This window comes from Alexandromys fortis, unplaced genomic scaffold, assembly GCF_014885135.2.
Source record: "Alexandromys fortis isolate MF-2015 unplaced genomic scaffold, M_Fortis_MF-2015_v1.1 scaffold_8_9099976_23576923, whole genome shotgun sequence".
NCBI lineage: Eukaryota > Metazoa > Chordata > Mammalia > Rodentia > Cricetidae > Alexandromys > Alexandromys fortis.
In genome coordinates this window covers 9,785,630-9,805,128 of record NW_026067899.1, presented here as the reverse complement: position 1 = coordinate 9,805,128, position 19,499 = coordinate 9,785,630, and the positions used below count along the sequence as shown (strand labels likewise).

Sequence of the window (19,499 nt, the reverse complement as noted above, 5' to 3'; positions counted from 1 at the left end):
TTAGCTCTGGCTATCCTAGAATCCACTATGTAGACCAAGCTGGCCTTGAATTCACAGAGATTTGCCTGCCTCTGCCTCCTGAATGCTGGCTTGTATTTACTCATTTGAAACCTGGTCTAGCCCTTTCTAGTTGGATGCATGGATTCTCTGTGGTTCTCACTTTCTGTCCAACTGTTACTAGTTCTTCAGCACAGATCCTAAATTGGGAGACCAGATAGACATGGACAGTTCACAGTTAACTCTTGGGCTTGAAACTGATATTCATCAGCGTTGGTACTATGGGTGTTGGACTGAAGTGAGACCCCTTACCCAGACTGTCTGCTTTTCACTATGAAAAGAATGCCTGGCTAAATAAAACTTAATATTGGTCTTTTAAAATAGAAATCATATATAAATAGCAAGCTCCAACAGAGACTCAAATTTCCAGCTCTGTCTACTCATTTCCACTCATTATTGGTTTTATATACTTCAACAATTCATGCAAAAATATTCACACAAAAATACTTCTATTGGTGTTAGTTCAATATAGTTTTTAAGGTTTTCATAAAGCATATATTGTACATTGAGTATTATTTGCCCCCACACCCTCCTACCCTCTTTCTTGCCCCTCTCTCTTCCAATTATCCCTTTTGTTCCCCTAGACAGTTTCATTTCCACTTCTGTGTCATGTGTGTGAGTGTGAGTGTGTGTGTGTGCATATATATATATATATATATATATATATATATATATATGATTTCATGTATCTATTTTAAAATTAGGAACTACCAATGAAAGCTAAAACTACAAAATCTATTTTCTGTATACATTTCTGTTGTTGGATACCTTCTCTAATTCCATAATAGATATTATGAATAATAGTGCTACTATAAATATTGGCATGCAAATATCTCTGTGATATATCAACTTGGAGTCCTTCAAGGGACTACCTAGGAATGTTGTAGCCGGGTCATATCTGATTTTGGTTTCCTGAGAAACCTCCATGTTGACTTCTGTAGTGACTGGACTAATTTGCATTTCTACCAACAGTGTCTAATGGTTCCCTTTTGTCCATTTCTTGCCAGCAAGCATTTTGCTTTTGTTTGTTTTCCTAAGAGTTGCCATGCTGACTAGGGTAAGAAGGAATGCCAATATGGTTATAATTTTTATTTCTCTGGCAGTTGGTGATATTTAACATTTTTATATGTTTGTTGGCCATTTGTATTTCATCTTTTGAGCATTGTCCATTTCATTGACTGGGTTGTTTCCCTGCTTAATTTACTGGGTTCTTTATATATTATAGATATTAACCCACAGTCAAATGTATAGCTAACAAAGACTCTTATTCTGTAGGCTATTTCATCACTATTCAACATGAGGTCCCATTTGTCAATTATTAGCCTTATTTCCTCAAGCAACTTGGGTAATGTTGAAAGTTCTAACCTTTGTCTAGATCTAAAAGGATCTCCCTTACATTTTTCTCTAACGGTTTTTGAGTTTCAGGTCTTCTGTTAAAGTCTTTGGTTCTTTTGGAGTTAATTTTTTGTACAGGTGAGAGATATGGTTCTAGTTTCATTTTTCTACCTATGGATGTCCACAACACTATATTTTTAATCTTCAATAAATATACTATATGTCAATTCTGATGGAAATCATAATCATTATAGGAAAATATGTCATTGTTTTGATTTTAAAACTCATCTGTTTTAAATTATTGTAGGCGTGTCCATGTTCATTTCACATGTGCAGTCACTTCTCTTCATGATTATCATGCTGGGAATGAAAAGAAAATTACATGTTTAAGAAATACGTAGTTTTCATTATTCGAAGTTTGTAGCACATTCATGTTTTAAATGGCCTATACATTCAGCCCTGTGTTCTGAATGCATTAACTCTATAATTTCAACAAAAATTTCAAAGCAGCTTCAAATATACTCAAAATCAATGCTGAATGAACTAGACTTGATGAAAATTTGAAATTTTTGCTCTTTAAAAGACATTATCAGGTGGCCACAGTAGCTGGTGCCTTTAATCCCAGTACCCATGAAACAGAAGCAAGCAGACATCTGTGAGTTCAAAGCCAGCCTGGTTACATAGAGTTTTCCTGGCCACCCAGAGTGACAGGGTAAGATGACAAGTGAGGAAAGTCCGTGTGTCATAGGGCCCAGCCACTCTTCCTCTCCCAGAAGCCATCAATTAAAACAATCAGACACTGTTGCCTATTAGAATGCCCAAAATCTAGAACACTGAGAACACCAAAAGCTGGCAAGGGCTGTCGGGGACAGAAACTTTCCTTTGTCTTTGGGGGAGTACAAATAGTTTGGCGGTTACCTAACAAAATACATATACACTTACCGTTCCTCAGATGCCTTGCATTTGCCTTATGGAGTTGATAATATATTTCTCCTAATAGAACTAGCACATTATTGTTTATAGCAGCTTTTTCAGCCTCCAGGCTGACAATACCGACCTTGAACAAATTTATATATGTGGAGATGAGGGGCACATTTGAAATTTCTAGACCTTCCTCTCGATTTTGTTTTGCACCTAAGCCTGCTCTAGAAAAAGCAAAGCATTTAATGTAAGCAGTGATGTATCACATTTAACATGATTACCTATTTCAAAAAAAAAAAAAAACCCACTTGATCTTCATGTCCTTTTTTGTTTTCAAGTGACCATCAAGTCCAGTTTGTGTTGTCTGTGTATATTCATGCATAAAGGGTCATCCAATGGAGAATAGGGTCACACCTTAAAGAAAGCTGTCCCCTCTTCCCCGCAATCCACTTCCCAGAGCTCCGCCGTTAGGGATACAGGTCTGTGAGCCTGCTGCTTCCGTGCTAGAAAGTTGGGCAGGTTCTGCACAAGCTACCACAGCTGATGTGAGTTTTAAAATTCTTCTAAAGTATGCTTTGACCTTTAAAAGTTGCCCCAAATATTCAAGTTTACCGCTGGAACTCGACAAGTGTTTGAATCCTTGGACTTACTGACCTACATAAAACACATATAAGTGCCAGAGGAAGAGAAAAACTGGGGCAGCCAGAACCCAATCCTCTTGTTCTAACAGAGAAAAGATGTTTTTCTGTGTTCACCTAACATGTCTCTCTGAGACCATTCAAGCATGTCTGGAAATAGACTAATGAGAAACTTTGAATCCATGGGAAATTTTAAAATAAATTTCTATTCCCATTTACCAACAATCGAATTTTGTTTCGCAGGCATGTTCTTTGGAAAGTATTACTAATGGGGGGAAACACCTATTGACGTGTATGCATAGTATTTCTCAATACACATAATTAAGTAAATATCTGATTCACTTAATTACATTCACGTAAGGCTCCTGGGGAAAATGCAGATTCCTGGGCCTTTCCCTACCTCCTCTAAACAGGAATTTCACAATATCTCAAGTTTTTCTGGTGGTTCTCTAACCTATATATAGGGTGATAGTAGTAGTTATTTATGGTTTGCTCAAAATTCTAGCTAAGACACTGAAATGACCTTTAATTATAATACAGGGTTCACTTGCTATCAGAAGTATTTCCTACGTGGCCCCTGGCTGGGGTGGAGCTTGGCGGGGGCGGGGCTTCGTGGGCGGGGCTTTTGCAAGAGGAAGGACGTGGGGCGGGGCCTGGCCCTGCGGCTGGAAGGTGAAGCGTTCAAGGGCTCGGCGCGCAGACGCTGCCCTCTGAACTGGAACGGAAAGCAACTTCCGGCTGTAGTCATTCTGCCGGGCACCGGCGACCTGTGGCGGGAGGAGATCGCGGCGGAAATCTTCAACTGTGAGTAAAAACTGCGAGTTGGGGTGTCTGGGTCGGCGGCCGAGCCGGAGGACGCAGGACTGGGGTGTGTGAGCGGGAGGGGCGCGCTGCAGCGAGTTTGCGGTGGGGTCCGGAGCGAGGGAAAGCGCCGGTCCCTGCCCTCGAGCTGACCTTGTGGGGCTTTTCCAGCCCGCGACCTCGGCTTCATTGACGACAGTCACCTTGCGCGGCTTCCAGGGATGGGAAATGAGCGCGACCCGGCCCGCGGGGTTGGGGTGCGGGGGACCCCGGAGTCCTCGATTTCTCTGCCGGAGAGAGGCTGACTTGCAGAAGCGGCCGCCCTGACTGCTGTGCTCTCGAACGCTCAGTAGGTTTTTTTCTGTTTATCCCGGGAGTTGCACAATTCCCTCCTCGGCTTTCCTGTGGCGTGTCACCAGAGTCTTGTCAATGAGAAGTTGAGTAACTTCCCCCACGGGTCCCGGAGAGAATGGCTGGCTCGAGGTACAAAGAGCAGAGGTAGCCACCCGTGTACACCAGTCGTCCAGACTGTCCTCACCGCGGTGTAAAGGGACTGGCTACCACCAAAAAAGTGGTGACTGTCAAGAAATCCGAACAAGGGGGAAGATGCTGTACCCAGAGGACTGAGGCTCTCTCACTGTTAGGCAGGCTGCACTGAGCAACCCCCCAGGGTCTCTTTTCTCTCACAGATGCTTTTGAGACTTGCTCGTAAAAGAAGAAATGATAGTATAGAGTGTAGGAAGTGAAGTGGTGCGGAGTCGAAGGAAAATTAATGCCCCGCAGGTTACAGCTTGGAGCAGAAAAACAAGCACCACTTTCTTGTGAAAAAAGAATTTTGTCACCTTTGAGAGGGACCGTGAACCCCCACGTAATACAGTGGAATGTGAAACCACACGAAATCATTTCCAGTCATGTAAGACAAAGCTTTCTATAGCTCTTAAAGATGCATAATCATGTTATTTTATCCCCCCATGAAGACGAGATCATGCATACTGTTCTGTGACCTGCTGTTTTAGACTTTAGAACAAAAGTACACTTGGTAAAGTATGTAGGTGATTGTTGTCACAATTGACATTCCTCAAGATGAACCGTTGTTTATTTCGTTCATTTTTCCCCAAAGTTTTTTTTTCTTTTTTTTTTTTTTTTGTCTTTAAAAAAATAAAAAAAGATACAGTTGTTGCCAAACACGGTGGCTTTTAGTCCTAGCACTCAGGAAGATACAGATGTAGTAACCCTTCATGATCTATGCCAGATATTTTCGAGAACTGTTAGTCACTTGACTTTTAAGTGCCTGATTTTGTAAAAATCCGAGGGTATCGTCTTCTCACAAATTATTGGAATTGTTTCCTATGTTATCTCTTTTTAAGAATTTACTCATTTTAAACATCTGAAATTATTTTTGTATGCTGTAGATAATTTCTCTCATGAGTGGCATCTTAGTTTTTTCCAACATGATCAAAACCTAGACATACCTAAGAAGAGAAATTCTCACTTGAGGTACCGCCTCCCTCAAAATGGCCCGTGGACATGTCTGCCTGGCATTTTCTCGGTGGCTGGTTGATGCGGAAGGGTCCAGCCCACTCTGAGCACTGGCATCTCTGAGCAGGCGGGTCAGAACTTGATAAGAAAGCACACCGAGTAGCAAACCAGGGAAAGCAAGGTAGGAAGCAGGGCCCCTCCAAAATCTGTGCCCCCAGCCGCCTGCTTGAGGCCCTGCTCCCCCAAGTGATGGATTATAGTGGTATGATGAAGTAAAACCCCTTCGTCCTAAAGTTGGTTTTGGTCATATTGTTTATCATAGCAGCAGAAACCAAATTACAACAAGTGGGTAGCCATTTTCCCCCCAAATAATTTCTTCCAGTCAGTTTTTAAGTGGATGAGATGGCTTAGCAAGTAAAGGTGCCTGTCACAAGCCTGCCATCTGAGTTCTGTCCTCAGGACTAACACGGAGAGGAAGAGAACCAGCTTCCCAAAGCTGTCCTCTCTCTCTCTCTCTCTCTCTCTCTCTCTCTCTCTCTCTCTCTCTCACACACACACACACACACACACACACACACACACACACGGCGGGGGGTGGGGAGTGTCAAAATTTAATCAGTTGTTTTCTAAGTGACTGAAAAATTATTTTATTTTTTGAGGTGGGGGACTGGGATACATGAGACCTTGTCTGAAAAGAGAAAAGGAAAGCCAGGCTTGGTGGCACATGCCTTTCTTCAGTCGCAGTACTGGGAGACATAGGCAGGATCTCAGTTGAGTTCAAGGCCAGTCTGGTCTATATAGCAAGTTCTATATATAAGTGAGACCCTGTTCTAAAAAAGGGGAAAGTTTACAATGGTCAGTGGGCAATTTTATGTTACTTACATTCTATCATAGGTTTTAGGAGTTTTGTTCTGTTTTATTTTTTAATCTTTTTAAAGATTAGGGATTGAAAAATGTGACATATATACTACAAAGGTCTGAAAGGTATATTTTCCAGTTGCTTAGAACAAGGTACTCTTGCCTTTTCTAACACCCCTTAGTTTATTGGAACATCTGTCATATACTGCACCTAGTTCAAAGGACTACATTAGCCATCCACCCTGAAGGTAGTCCTGTGTTGTCTTGTGTCATTCTTTTCTGAATATAGTTCATAATCTTGATTTTGAAAGACATTTTCTTACCTCTTTTCCTTGACTTGCTGAAGTTCACCACAGCAAGCAGGGGAGCAATGGCAGTGTAAGCTCTAAAGGAGACGTGGAGGAAACAGGCTCCTGTTTGTATGCTTAATCCCTAGTCTGGTGAGCTCTTTAGGAGGAATTAGGCTGTGTGGCCTTGGAGGAGGAGGTGTGTCAGTGGGAGTGGGCTTTGAGGCTTCTTAAGGCTCAGAATTTCCCTCTCTGCCTTGGTGCCCTGAGAATCAGGATTTAAAGCTCTCAGTTGCTGCTTCCAAAAGACAAGATAGCCACGGACTGACCCTCTGAACCTTAAGCAAGCCCCAATTAAATGTTTGTTTTTTAAATAAGCTGCCTTGATCATGACATCTCTTCACAGCAGTAGAACAGTAACTAAGACAGAAGATAATAGCACAAACTTCACTTGACATTACACAAATGAGTTAAAATCACCCACTAATATTTATGCCTTTAAAATGTTAGAAAGGAAAGAGAAATAGCTATAATCAGGAGAAAAGTAGTTTTGTATCAGCAGATGATTTTCATTTGCAGTTTACCTTTGTATATGAATATGATTTTTTAAAAATACTCATTATATAGTAAACCCTCATGCCAGTTTTTTATGATTTCATTTTTATTTGTGTTCGCATTTGTGTATATGTGTGTGTGCATATGTGTGCATGTGTATGTGTGTGAGGTAGGGGGCAGGGGAGGAGGGCACGAACAAATGTGTGTATGCCATGGTACACGAGCGGAAGTCAGAAGGACTCCCTTCAGGATTCTGTTTTAACCTTCTACCTTGTTAAGGTAGGATCTCTTGTTTCTGCTGAGCTGTATGTACTCCGGGCTAGCTGGCCCAGCTTTGGGTTATTTCTACTGTCTGCCTCCCATTTCACCATAGAAATGCTAGGATATAAGTACATTCCACTTTACTTGGCTATTTATTGGGTTACACAGTGAGCCATCTCACCAGCCCTATAATTATTTTTGCCATAGAAAACTTAGTGATAAATTAAAATAGCCAAATAACCTTTCACATAATGCCTGCATTCTCACCAAAGTAGTATTCATGTGTGTTCTGACATGTGCTCCATAGTTTACAGGTGTGTGTTGCTAAGTTCCATTACCTGTCTAAGATGATTCTTGACAGTAACCAAAAATGTCTGAAATAGGCATTTATAAAAGTTAATAATTCTAGGGCCAACTCCATGGCTCAGGGAGTAAAGGAGCTTGTTACCAAGTCTGATAGCCTGAGTTTGATCCTGGGGACCCATATGGCAGAAAGAGAGAACCAGCTTCCTCAAATTGTTCTTTGGATTCCACACATGTGCCAGGACATCACCCCACCCCACCCCATTCACAGTCCATACATAAATAACTGTAGGGGTTGTTGTTGTTGTTAATTTTTCTAAGGCTAGCTAAATGGTTTAGCAAGTAAAAGTACTTGCATTTCAAGCCTCGCAATCTCAGTTTGAACCCTGGGAGCCACGTAAAATAAGTTGGAAGGACAGACGGATGTCACAGAGTCCTCTTCCACATTGTATACTTACATGTAACTCTAAGAATACTTTAAGTAAATAATTCTATAAAAGATACGTTAACATTTATGTATTAACAATAAACTTGGTTAAAAAGTGGGCTTTTCAAAAAAACCCAGGATAGCCAAAACAATCCTGTACAATAAATGAACTTCTGGAGGCATCACAATCCCTGACTTCGAACTCTACTATGGAGCTACAGTACTGAAAACAGCCTGGTATTGGCATAAGAACAGAAAGGAGGAACAATGGAACTGAATAGAAGACCCAGATATCAATCCACACATCTTTGAACACCTGATTTTTGACAAAGAAGCAAAAAATATCAAATGGAAAAAAGAAAGCATATTTAACAAGTGGTGCTGGTATAACTGGATATCAACTTTTAGAAGAATGAAAATAGACCCCTATCTATCACCATGCACAACACTCAAGTCCAAATGAATCAAAGACCTCAACAAAAAGCCAGCCACACTGAACTTTATAGAAGAGAAAGTGGGAAATACACTTGAACACACTGGCACTGGAGACTACTTCCTAAATATAACCACAGCAGTACAGACACTGAAACAATTAATAAATGGGACCTCCTAAAACTGAAAAGCTTCTGTAAAGCAAAGGACACGGTCAACAAGACAAAACGACAGCCTACAGAATGGGAAAAGATCTTCACTAACCCTACATCAGACAGAGGTCTGATTTCCAAAATATACAAAGAACTCAGGAAATTGGTCACCAAAAGAACACATAATCCAATAAAAAAAAAATAGAGTACAGACCTAAACTCTCAACAGAGGAATCTAAAATGCCTGAAAGACACTTAAGGAAATGGTCAACATACTTAGTCATCAGAGAAATGCAAATCAAAACAACTCTGAGATTCCATCTTACACCTGTAAGAATGGCCAAGATCAAAAACACTGATGAAAATTTATGCTGGAGAGGTTGCAGGGGGAAAGGGAACACTTCTGCATTGCTGGTGGGAATGCAAGCTGGTACAGCCCCTTTGGATGTTAGTGTGGCAATTTCTCAGAAAATTAGGAAACAACCTTCCTCAAGACCCAGTAGTACCACTTTTGGGTATATATCTAAAGGATGCTCGATCGTGCTACAAGGACATGTGCTCAACTATGTTCATAGCAGCTTTGTTTGTCATAGCCAGAAACTGGAAACAACCTAAATGCCTTTCAACTGAAGAATGGATAAGGAAAATGTGGTACATTTACACAATGGAGTACTACACAGCAGAAAAAAAAATAATGACATCTTGAATTTTGCAGGAAAATGGATGGAGCTAGAAAACATTATTTTGCGTGAGGTAACTCAGACACAGAAAGACAATTATCACATGTACTCACTCATAGATGGTTTTTTAAACATAAAGCAAAGAAAACCAACCTACAAACCACAATCCCAGAGAACTTAGACAACAATGAGGACACTAAGAGAGACTTACATAGATCCAATCTACATGGGAAATAGAAAGTAGAAACAAAGACAAGATCTCCTGAGTAAATTGGGAGCATGGGGACCTTGGGGGAGGGTTGAGGAGGGAGGGGAGAGGCAGGGAGGGGAGCATAGAAAAATGTAGAACTCAATAAAAATAAAGTAAAAAGTGGGCTTTTGTTTTTATGTCAGCTTGACACAAGTTGGAGAAGAACCGTAGTTTAGAAAATGCCATCACCATGACCTGTGGGCAAACCTGCGGTGCATTTTTAACTTAGTGATTAATGTAAGAATGCACAGCCCATTGTAGATGGTGCTGCCATCACCATGACCTGTGGGCAAACCTGCGGTGCATTTTTAACTTAGTGATTAATGTAAGAATGCACAGCCCATTGTAGATGGTGCTACCTCTGTGTTGGTGCTAAATGAATGCAGGCTGAGGAAGCCATGAGGAACAAGCCAGTAAGCAGCACTCTTCCATGGCCGCTGTATCAGCTCCTGACTTCAGGTTCCTGTCCTGACCTTTGATAATAGATTATGATATGGAATCAGTCCCTTTTCTCCCCAAGTTGTTTCTGGCCATAGTGTTTTATCACAGCAGTATAAATCTTAGCTAGGACAGCTTTTGTATGGTTGACTGATAATCAGTCCTTAAAGTTCTGCTCCGTGCATATGCAACACACCACCTTTACCCTGAACTGTTCCACGTTATAGTAAACAGTTTAAATTTTCTCACCTGTTTCCTTTGAAACTGCCTGTGAGATCTAGCTACAGCACAGTGACAGCTTGTTATTACCATTAAAATAAGTTTCCCAGCAAAATGGGGAAGCTAAAGACAATATAGTGAAGCTGATAGTTTCCTTCAGGGTATAGAACTTGCCTGTGCAGAAGCAACACCTTTTCTTTCATAGCAGAATTGAAGAAGAGGATAAAAAGCAATGTGTTTTGCTCAATAACATTCTTCTACCTACTTCATTTTTTGTTTTGTGTACAGTGTTGTTGTTTAATCAAGATTAGTAAATCAATTCTTTGTTTTTGTTATGATTGATGCCCTTTTATTTATTTGGGATTATTCCAGGAGGTTTTTTTGTTTGTTTGTTTTTTGGTTTTTCGAGACACAGGAGTTTTTGTTTTAAGTTCTAACCTTAATCTCACACTGTATGCTAGGCAGATTTTGAACTTAAGATTCTTGTACCTCAGCTTTTCTGCTAGCTGGGATTACAAACCTGTACCACAAGGTTCAGAATAACAGTAGTTTTAAAAGAACTTTTTGGATTTTTGTTTCTTATTTTTGAGGGAAAGAAATTGGGGGAATAAATAATGCTGTTTTTCTCACAGAAAAATGTCCTGGACAGTAACTTGAGTTTTCTTTCAAAGATAACAAGTTTCCATAATGATAATATGTGACGAGTGTGAATAGTTTTAAGTATCAATACTCTATATTAACTTTGACTTACCTTAAACCAATATTTTTCCTTCACATACACACAAAAAAGTGTTTTCAGTGAAAATGAAGTCTAACTTTTAAGTTATTGAAGTAGGGAATTGCTTGAACCTGCTTAGACTAAGAAAACTAATGAGAAATGCATTTTACTGGTTACTTAGCAAGTTAGAAGTATGAGTCCTGGAAATATTTGCAGTAGAATGGAGTGTGGGAAATCGTTTATTGAGCAGTGGACCACATACAGTTAAGTAATTTTGATGTGGACTTCTTACTATAAAGATAGAAATCAAAGACTTCCATCTTTTCAGTGTGAAGAACCTATTACTTTAAATTGCTTGAAGAAAAGTTATTTGAGTCTGTTAGCAAATCAGCTATTACTATGGGATGGTTATATAGTTTAGTTTTCTTGAGGGGGGCATGGGATTTTGAGACAGGGTTTCTTTGTATAGCCTTGGCTGTCCTGGAACTCACTCTGTAGACCAGGCTGGCCTCAGACTGAGAGATCTTCTTGCATCTGCCTCCCAAGTGCTGGGAGTAAAGTCATGTGCCATCACTCCAGGCTCGCTGCACATGTGTTGTGGTTGTGTAGTTGGTCTTCTTGTGGGACTCCTAACAGTAGGAGCAGGGGCTGTCTTGGATTCTGTTTCCTGCTTTTGGGACCCTTTCCTCCTATTGGGTTGCCTTGTTTAGCCTTAAGAGAAGAGGAGGTGTGTAATCTTACTGCAACTTGATATACCTTGGCTAGCTAATACACATGGGAGGCCTGTCCTGTTTTGAAGAGAAAGGAGGAGGAGTGGATAGGGTTGGGGGCAGGGTGGGGGATGAAACTGAGGAAAGGAGGGAGGGGAAACTGTGATCAAGTTGGAAATTAATTAATTAATTAAAAATAAAAGGAAAAAGATATTTTCAATAAAATTCTCACAAATCGTAGGTTATAATTTGAGTTGCATTTCCCACACAGTTGTGCGCACCCTCTGCACATGGCCTGCTGCGTATGAACATTCTCTGTCGTTTTCTCATCTGTAAATGTCCGGTTTATTCAGCTTATGAGAACAGACTAGTATGAGCCATATAAAATTTCCTGTCCTCCTTCTGTCTAGATTCTAGCATGGCCCCTACTGGGACCCCTTGTGAAGTATGTGTCGTGGTGGCACATTCCCTGTAATCCCAGCACTTTGCAGACTGAGACAGGAGAATGACATATTCAAAACCAGCTTAGACCACATAAGGAGTGTTTCTGTCTTTCTATTCCTTTTTCCCCCTCTTTCCCCCCTTTCTCCCCTTCTCTTTTTCACTTTCCCCTACTCCCACAAAACCCACAACGGAACAGTCACTCATATGCCTGAGCACAGCTTACTGGGTAGTGCCATATTTATATTTAGCTCAGAGATAGAAAATCACATGCCCAGGTTTTCTTCTGATGTTTTGGTCTCTCATTATGTACTCAAACCCCTGGCATTTATTTGATAAGGAGTCTGGGAGAAGAAAGTACAGCCATAGTCCTGATGGTGACAGGGACCATATATATGATGATAGCTATGCCGCACGGCCTGCATGTGAAGTAGGCTGTGCTATTTAGCTTTGTCTACGTATATAATACGGTGTTCACATGGTGACAAAAAATCCCCTAGCACGTTTTTAAGAATATATTCCAATGAACCATAGAGAAAGCAAGGAAGTAAAGCAAAACTGAAACTGTGGGTGTGGTCCTATAAAATATTTCCTTCCTGGAAGATACATTTTCACCAGGTTCTAACATTTAGCAAAGTGTTGCTCAGGGGTCTTTGGTTCAGCTTATCAGTTGTCCCATTTTGTTTATCCTGATCATTTTTGGTTAATCAGACTATAGAAAAATGCAGAACAAAAATTTCTGATGCTGTTGGAACTATAATAAAATTTCTTTTGTATTAGCTGCCTAATTGGAATATAGAGGTTGTTTAGTGTGCATGCTATGAGTATGTCCAGAACAAAGTTCACGACATGAAACGTCAGACTAGAAATGCAAATTGTCGTTGGAGAAGTTGGCTGATTGCCTCTTACATAGTTCTGGAAGTGGTAAATGATCATTAATATTAGGAATGACAGTTCTGTACCATTTCCTTTTTGTTGCTGCTGTTGTTTTGTTTGTTCATTTGTATGGCTTTTCAAAACAGGGTTTCTCCGTGTAGCTCTAGGTGTCCTGGAACAAGCTCTGGCTACCATTTTCTTTTGAGGAAGGAAAACATGAGTGTCCTGCAAGGTCTGCCTAACCCATCCACAACTAAGAAAAAGGATGTCTCACTTATGTGTATGTACTGATATTGACAGATTTTTCTGGGTTTTGCTCCTAAGGCTAAAATTAGAGGAACTATAGTTGAGATGCAGAAAGGATAAAAATGTTTCTTTCATGCATTCGCCTTTTACTGCTCAGGTGGCAATGTTTCTGAAATAGAATGTGAATTCTTAGTATTCACACCCAGAAGAGATTGGGGAAGACAGGTGCCCTTCTCTTCTAGGGCAAAGTAGAAGAGGTTGATGTTTTTAAGGTGGTTTCCTTTCCCCATCCTGAAACTGCATTAGGTTTGAATTGGCCTCTCACCACAAGTGTGAACACTGATAGAACATTTACCCAGAAGTTTAGTGGTCTCAGCAGCTGGGGAAACCCAGCTGGGGCCTTCCCTACCTCTGACTCTCCCACACTTGTCTCTCACCCCCACAAAAGAACAAAGTAGATTTTAAAGAATTATGTATCACTTTAGGGTGGATGTGCTAGAATTTTTACCTTTAAGGCCATGATTTGTCAGCGGGTCTGGTTGAACTGGGATATTGGAGGTAGAGAATTGTTGAGCACTTGTACCCCAAGTCTTAGCTAGCTCCTAAAGCACCACTTCTTACTCTTGTTCTTACTTACTTTATCCAGAACTGGCTGGCTCATTTAGTGGCATAATCCTGGCTCCAGAGAAAATAAGAAAAGTTCGTTTTCAAAGGCTGGGAGCCTGGGAAGCTAAGGAAAGGTGGTGACAAATCTCAGGGCCTGAGGTCAACCTGAGCTGTTGTAACAAGACCCTGTCTTCTAGAAATCAAAATAAAACAGGGGAGGGAAAAAAGCAGGGGTGGGGGCAGGGGTAGGCCAGGCATTGTGGCACATGCCTTTACTCTCAGCACTCAGGAGGCAAAGGCAAACAGATCTCTGAATTTGACACCACCCTGTCTACGTGGTAAATTCTTGGACCAGTAAGAGCTGCATAGGGAGACCCAGTCTCCAAACAAACAAATAAACAAACGAAAAACCAGAGACAAAGAAGAACAATAGTGGGGAACAATGGAGTAACAGTTCAGAAGCTCCGTCATCCATATATTAGGAGTCTCAGAAAAGAATACAAAAATAAGAAAATTGAAAACAAATTCAAGAAAATTCAAGAACTGGAGGATTGATTTTAGAGATAGTGAATTTACCAAGTCTTAATTTGTGATGGATGTAAGTTTCAGAAAACTGAGAACAAAAAACAACAACAACAACAGAAAACAATTGAGGATTTTGATACAGTTTCATTTCAGAAAATGAAAGCATCCATAGGATTTTATATAGTTAAGCAGTAAGTAGTATTATAATAAGACAATAAGTGCTGAATGCTAATCTAAAATAGGAAAAATGGGGAGAGTAAGTAGGGAGTATTTAAGATAATATTCTTATTTGAATACTGGGAAGACAAAATGAAAAATCATTGTGATATTATTGCATATTATTTAGAAATACAGAGATAGAAACTGATAATCAGACAGAGAGTTGTTGCCAAGATGAAGTAGGTAATGTGGAGGAGAAGCAAGGGACTGTCTGTTTTAAACCTTGTAGAGCTGTTTGTCTCAGTAGAATATAAATATGTATTGCTTTTGTAAAATAAAGACTAAATTAGGCCGGGTGGTGGTGGCACACACCTTTAATCCCAGCACTCAGGAGGCAGAGACAGGTGGATCTCTGTGAGTTCGAGACCAGCCTGGTTGGTCTACAGAATGTAGTCAGGGCTACACAGAGAAACCCTGTCATGAAAAACCTTAAAAAAAAAAAATCTTAACATGAAAACTTTGAAAAATGTTTTTCAGTAATCTTTTAAAAGATCCTCCAAACATAGGAGAACAATATAAGACATGCCATAGGCTGTACAAAGATTGATAAAGGAGAACTCTGTTTCTAAACTAGTACTGAAAACTTAGGATTACCTTCTTTCCAGCATCCTGCACCACTTGCTGCAGCAGAACAAAAGGGAGGGAGAATTGCAGAGAGGGCTCTTCTATAGAAGGAGAGTGCGATTTCAGGAAGCGGAGCTTTTCTCAAAAAGGCCTATTTTCTCTTTAAACCACAAGTTTAAAACTGCTGAGCAGCATTTAGCCTTGAGAATATTACACGGATAAATAGGAGAAGGCAAAGGCCTGGTAATTATAAAGCCGTAACCTCCGTGCTCTTAACCACTGGCATAGCTCTTCATACCTCACTGTTTAATTTCCCCGAGGACGCCGAGAGGTGTTGAGCAAATGGTTGCAAGTCATAACTTGTTTTATTAGAAGCAGTTGTGAGAACTCCAATGAGAAAGAAAATAAGGTTTCAGAGCTCTTCAGGTCTCTCCTCTAGTCATTCCCAGGACGTTTAGGGTGTGACGTTAAATGTATAATGTACATTGAAATCTAGAGTCAATATTTTCGTGCTGCGTAACATACTCTCATTACAACTGCTGAATAGCTCTGATAAGCCCCGTCTACCCCAAACCGTTGGGAAGCCTAACAGTTTTTAGATCTCTATCTATGCCACAGTTACCTACTTTTCACTCTTTCTTAGGGCCACACCAGTTTTTCTTAACTATGAAGATCAAATATAAATCAATTTTAACTTTTTTTGTGCCATTCTACTGGGGAAATCGAGAGTTAATTATCTTCCGTATCGATTGCATTTATATTTGAAAAAAGTTAAATGATATAAAGCTGATTTCAGACGAGACTAGTTTACAATTTGCATAAAATATACCGTCTCTAAGAGAGTTTTATGTTAGATATTTCTGTATGGCCCTTTCCGTGGACCTCGTTCATCTGCTCCTCAAAACGAGTGCTGGGATTAAACGTGTGCCACCATCCTGACATATTAAGATCTTACAAAAAGACAGACTACTACTTCTGAAAATACCCTGACTTGTTATAATTTATGGTCATAAATTCGATAGAATAGAAAAGGTATTTTTAAAAGACCTGCGTTCAAGGGCTAAAGGGATGGCTCAGAGGGTAAGAGTACTTGTTGAGCAAGCACAAGGACCTGCTAGGTCTCCAGCACCCATGTAAGAAGGCCTAGCCTGGCTGAGCATGCTTTCCTTTAGGAGCATTGGTAGTGCTTGCTAGCTGACATAGTAAGAATTCAGTTCCGTGTCAAGGGAGTAAAGTAGAGAACGTCAAGCAGGACGTCCAACATTTACCTCCAGTCTGTACATGGCCCCTGCACATGTCCGTACACACAGAAGTAGTAAAACAAGTCATGTGGTCAAGCACTCTGCCAGAGATTTATTTTCCCTGTTTTTATCTGTGTGTAAAGGTGAACAGACCTGCATTACTTCCTATTTCATTAATCTAATCTCTTTTTAGAAAATTATAGAATTATGTTAGAAAGCAAGTTTTATGAATTTCCTAGATTTCCTTCTAGCATCTTATAGGTTAGCAAGCCTGTCTTTTTTGGTTTATATGTGGGAGAGGAAAAAAATGTATAACTGTTAATGATACAAAGTGGTCTAATAATAAATTCTGCTTCTCTCTCTTTGCGATTTCTGTTTTTAAATTGAAGTTTTCCTACATCTTCTTGGTGAGAAGAGTAGATATGACTGTTCAGAGGTCTACCATAGTGTCAGAACATTCAAAACAGACACAAGGAATAAAAACAGTGGGGAAACATATTTAACCTTTAGTTCTAATAAGTTATCAATTGGCTCTTTCTTCCTTATGAGTTATCTTTTCTAGCATTCTTGTTCAAAATTTAGTTCACTGTATCCTCAACCTCCCCACCCAACCCTGTAAGCGTTGTCCCTTTCCCGTGTTTTTCACTACTGTCTTTTTACTTCGGGAAAAGTACTAATAGGCCACTTGCAGCAGAACCATCTTAGGTGCCGTGTTGAGCGGGATGCAGAGCCTAACACCCATTTCGTGTCTGACTAGTATAGAATCATTAGTGCCTTCTTATCAAGTTGGCCATCAGAAATCATGTTAATTTCAACTTTGAAGTGTCTCTTGAATCCACTCACCTTTTATTTTCTCTGGTTTTATTCACTTTCATCTAGAATCTAGCAGTCGTTTCTAAAGACGATTCCCACATCGTTTTCTTTGCTGGTCTGCACTCCATGCTAGCATCCAGTCTTACCTTCGCTCTCTTTTTCTTTTTTTAAAAAAATATAATTAGAATTTTGTTTTATTTTTATAGATGATACATTTTCTTTATTCTGAAGACTCAGTACTTTACATAAGCTTTGGTGGTGACTCTAAATCAGTGCAACTGTATTTCCATGCTTTATGAAACCAGTTCTTTAGCCATCTTACAGTGAATAGCAGAACTAACATAGTTAATGAAGCTTCATGTATGATCTAGGAAGCACATAGATGCTGCTGAAGATACTTCAGATATGTCCCTGGTGACTGTAGCCTCTGTTATATTTCGTATGAAAGCTATTTTTTGTGTTTTCAGTTTATTTGGTTGCTTGCTTGTTTTTTGGACAGAGGGTATTACTCTATAGCCCAGACTGGCTTCAAACATGTGACAGTCCTTTTGCCTCAGCCTCTTAAGCTGGAGTTATAGATGTACCACCATACCAAGTGCTTGGCAAGAAGCGGCTTAAGAAGGCAATGGCTTATAGTTTAAGCTGTATGGGCAGGCAGAAGTGTGAGACACCTGGACACACTAATCCAGTGAGGAAGCAGAGAGAGAGGACAAAAAGTGGGACCAGACTATCAAACTCCAAGGCCCACACTCACCAAAGTGCTATCTTCTGAAGGTTCCACTTCCTTCCCAAAGAGCACCAGTTCTTAAGGGCCAAGCAATGTAACGTTTGAGCCGCTTTCAAACAACGGCAGTGGCCTCCTTCTTGGGTACGCCTTGGGTATAGTTGATGCACTGAATAGGCTCTACCTGGACAGTCCCCTTTGTTTGAAATCAAGGACATGAGAAGTCAAGTCTACCTTGTAAAAATGTGTCTGTGCCCTGCTGAATAAACCCTTAGTTCAATAGGTGAAAGGCTGAGTTTTTAGTGGCATTTTGTGCTCTTCCCTGAGCATGTTTGGAGTTTATGCAGTAACTGCACTCTGCAGTCCCTGAAGGGCCGCTCTAAGCTTTATGAATAGCGTGCAGCACAGTCATACGCGATGATTGACTGTATCAGATCACGACTCCTCTCTCGCATACTCTCTGCACTGGACTTCCATAAACAGAGTACCCCAGTCACCAAATACAGCCTCTTTGTGCCGTCGCTATTTCTGAGTGAATGCTGTTTTTCTAATTCTGTTCTTCTGAAGTCCCTCTCATCTTTTAGGACCCATTTTGTTGTATCCTGTATGAAGTTTTCACAATTTTTTTATTTAGTTTTTTTTTTTTTTGCCTATTTGAATTCTATTTAGTTCTTTAACAGCTCATTCTTCTTTTCTAACACAAAAATGCACAAAACTCCAACCAGACCCAACCATGAAGTCTTGCAAATACTTAACTCTTTTGCTAGACAAATTCCTATCAAAGTATGATCATGCCTTTTATCTAACATTTAACTAGCTTCTTGGGTTGGTTATTTTCTTATTTGTCCACCTCACTAATTATAAGGTTTAAGGTTTAATGAGTAAAAAGGTAAACCCCATGACTATGTGTCTCCTGAGCAGAAGAAAAGCATCATATACTATGTGTTCAGCACTGAACCTGTCTCGAATATTATATATAGTTTATCTCTTTTCTTTAGAAATCCACAGAACAGTGACAGTGGTTACTCAAGACAAATGATTTCTTATTCATAAAACTAAAATTAAAGTATGGGATGTCCAGACCTGACCTAGCAACTTCAGTGTCAAGGACCTGAGCTTCTTCGTTCTTGTTCTGCCTTTTCTGGGAGCCTTACCTCCACATCATTCCATCCAGCTGAAAGTCAAAATCAATGACAAAGACAGCTTTTTGATAGTTACACCCATCTGTCAGTGTTCTGAACATAGTGTCCCTCATCAATATCTGCTAAAAAATTAGAACTTAGAACTTAAGAGAAGGAGATGATTGGTCACTGTGTTTGGATTTGAACATGTTTAATTCAATAAAAATTATTTTCCTGAAGGGTGATAATTTTTTTCAAAAAGCACACCAAAATGTAATTGACATGTAATTGTACCCAGAGACCTTCCTTTTCCTCTGTTCAATGTCACTAATGTAAAACACATTTCCCTTCTTGGTTGAATAAAATGTAACATTTACTTATTTGTATCAACCAAACTGATTGAATTAAATGATGTATCATTTACTTATTTGTATCAACCAAAACTTAATTTCTCAGCATATATAGCTTTATTTTAATTAAAAACATATTTTTAATATGAGGTAATTTTGGAAGGAAACTTGTTAAGACATAAGCTATAAAAGAAAGTAAAGCAACCAGTTATTTAGGACCAATTATTTACAAGGAGACAAAACAACAGGATC

General features: G+C 39.9%; 1 protein-coding gene across 4 annotated transcripts in view; it reads left to right on the top strand.

Moving 5' to 3' along the window:
- Positions 1-19,499, top strand: part of Tank (TRAF family member associated NFKB activator) — an 83,404-nt gene that overhangs the window by 9,794 nt on the left and 54,111 nt on the right. For 2 of the 4 annotated variants that reach the window (XM_050121687.1, XM_050121702.1), the window contains exon 1: positions 3,600-3,755. The exons of 1 other annotated variant lie outside the window; for it this stretch is intronic. The gene's annotated coding sequence lies outside the window, so the exon portion shown is untranslated. Of the gene's footprint in view, positions 1-3,599; positions 3,756-13,029; positions 13,119-19,499 lie in introns of those variants that run through there. One more of the 4 variants, XM_050121701.1, reaches the window with a different exon arrangement.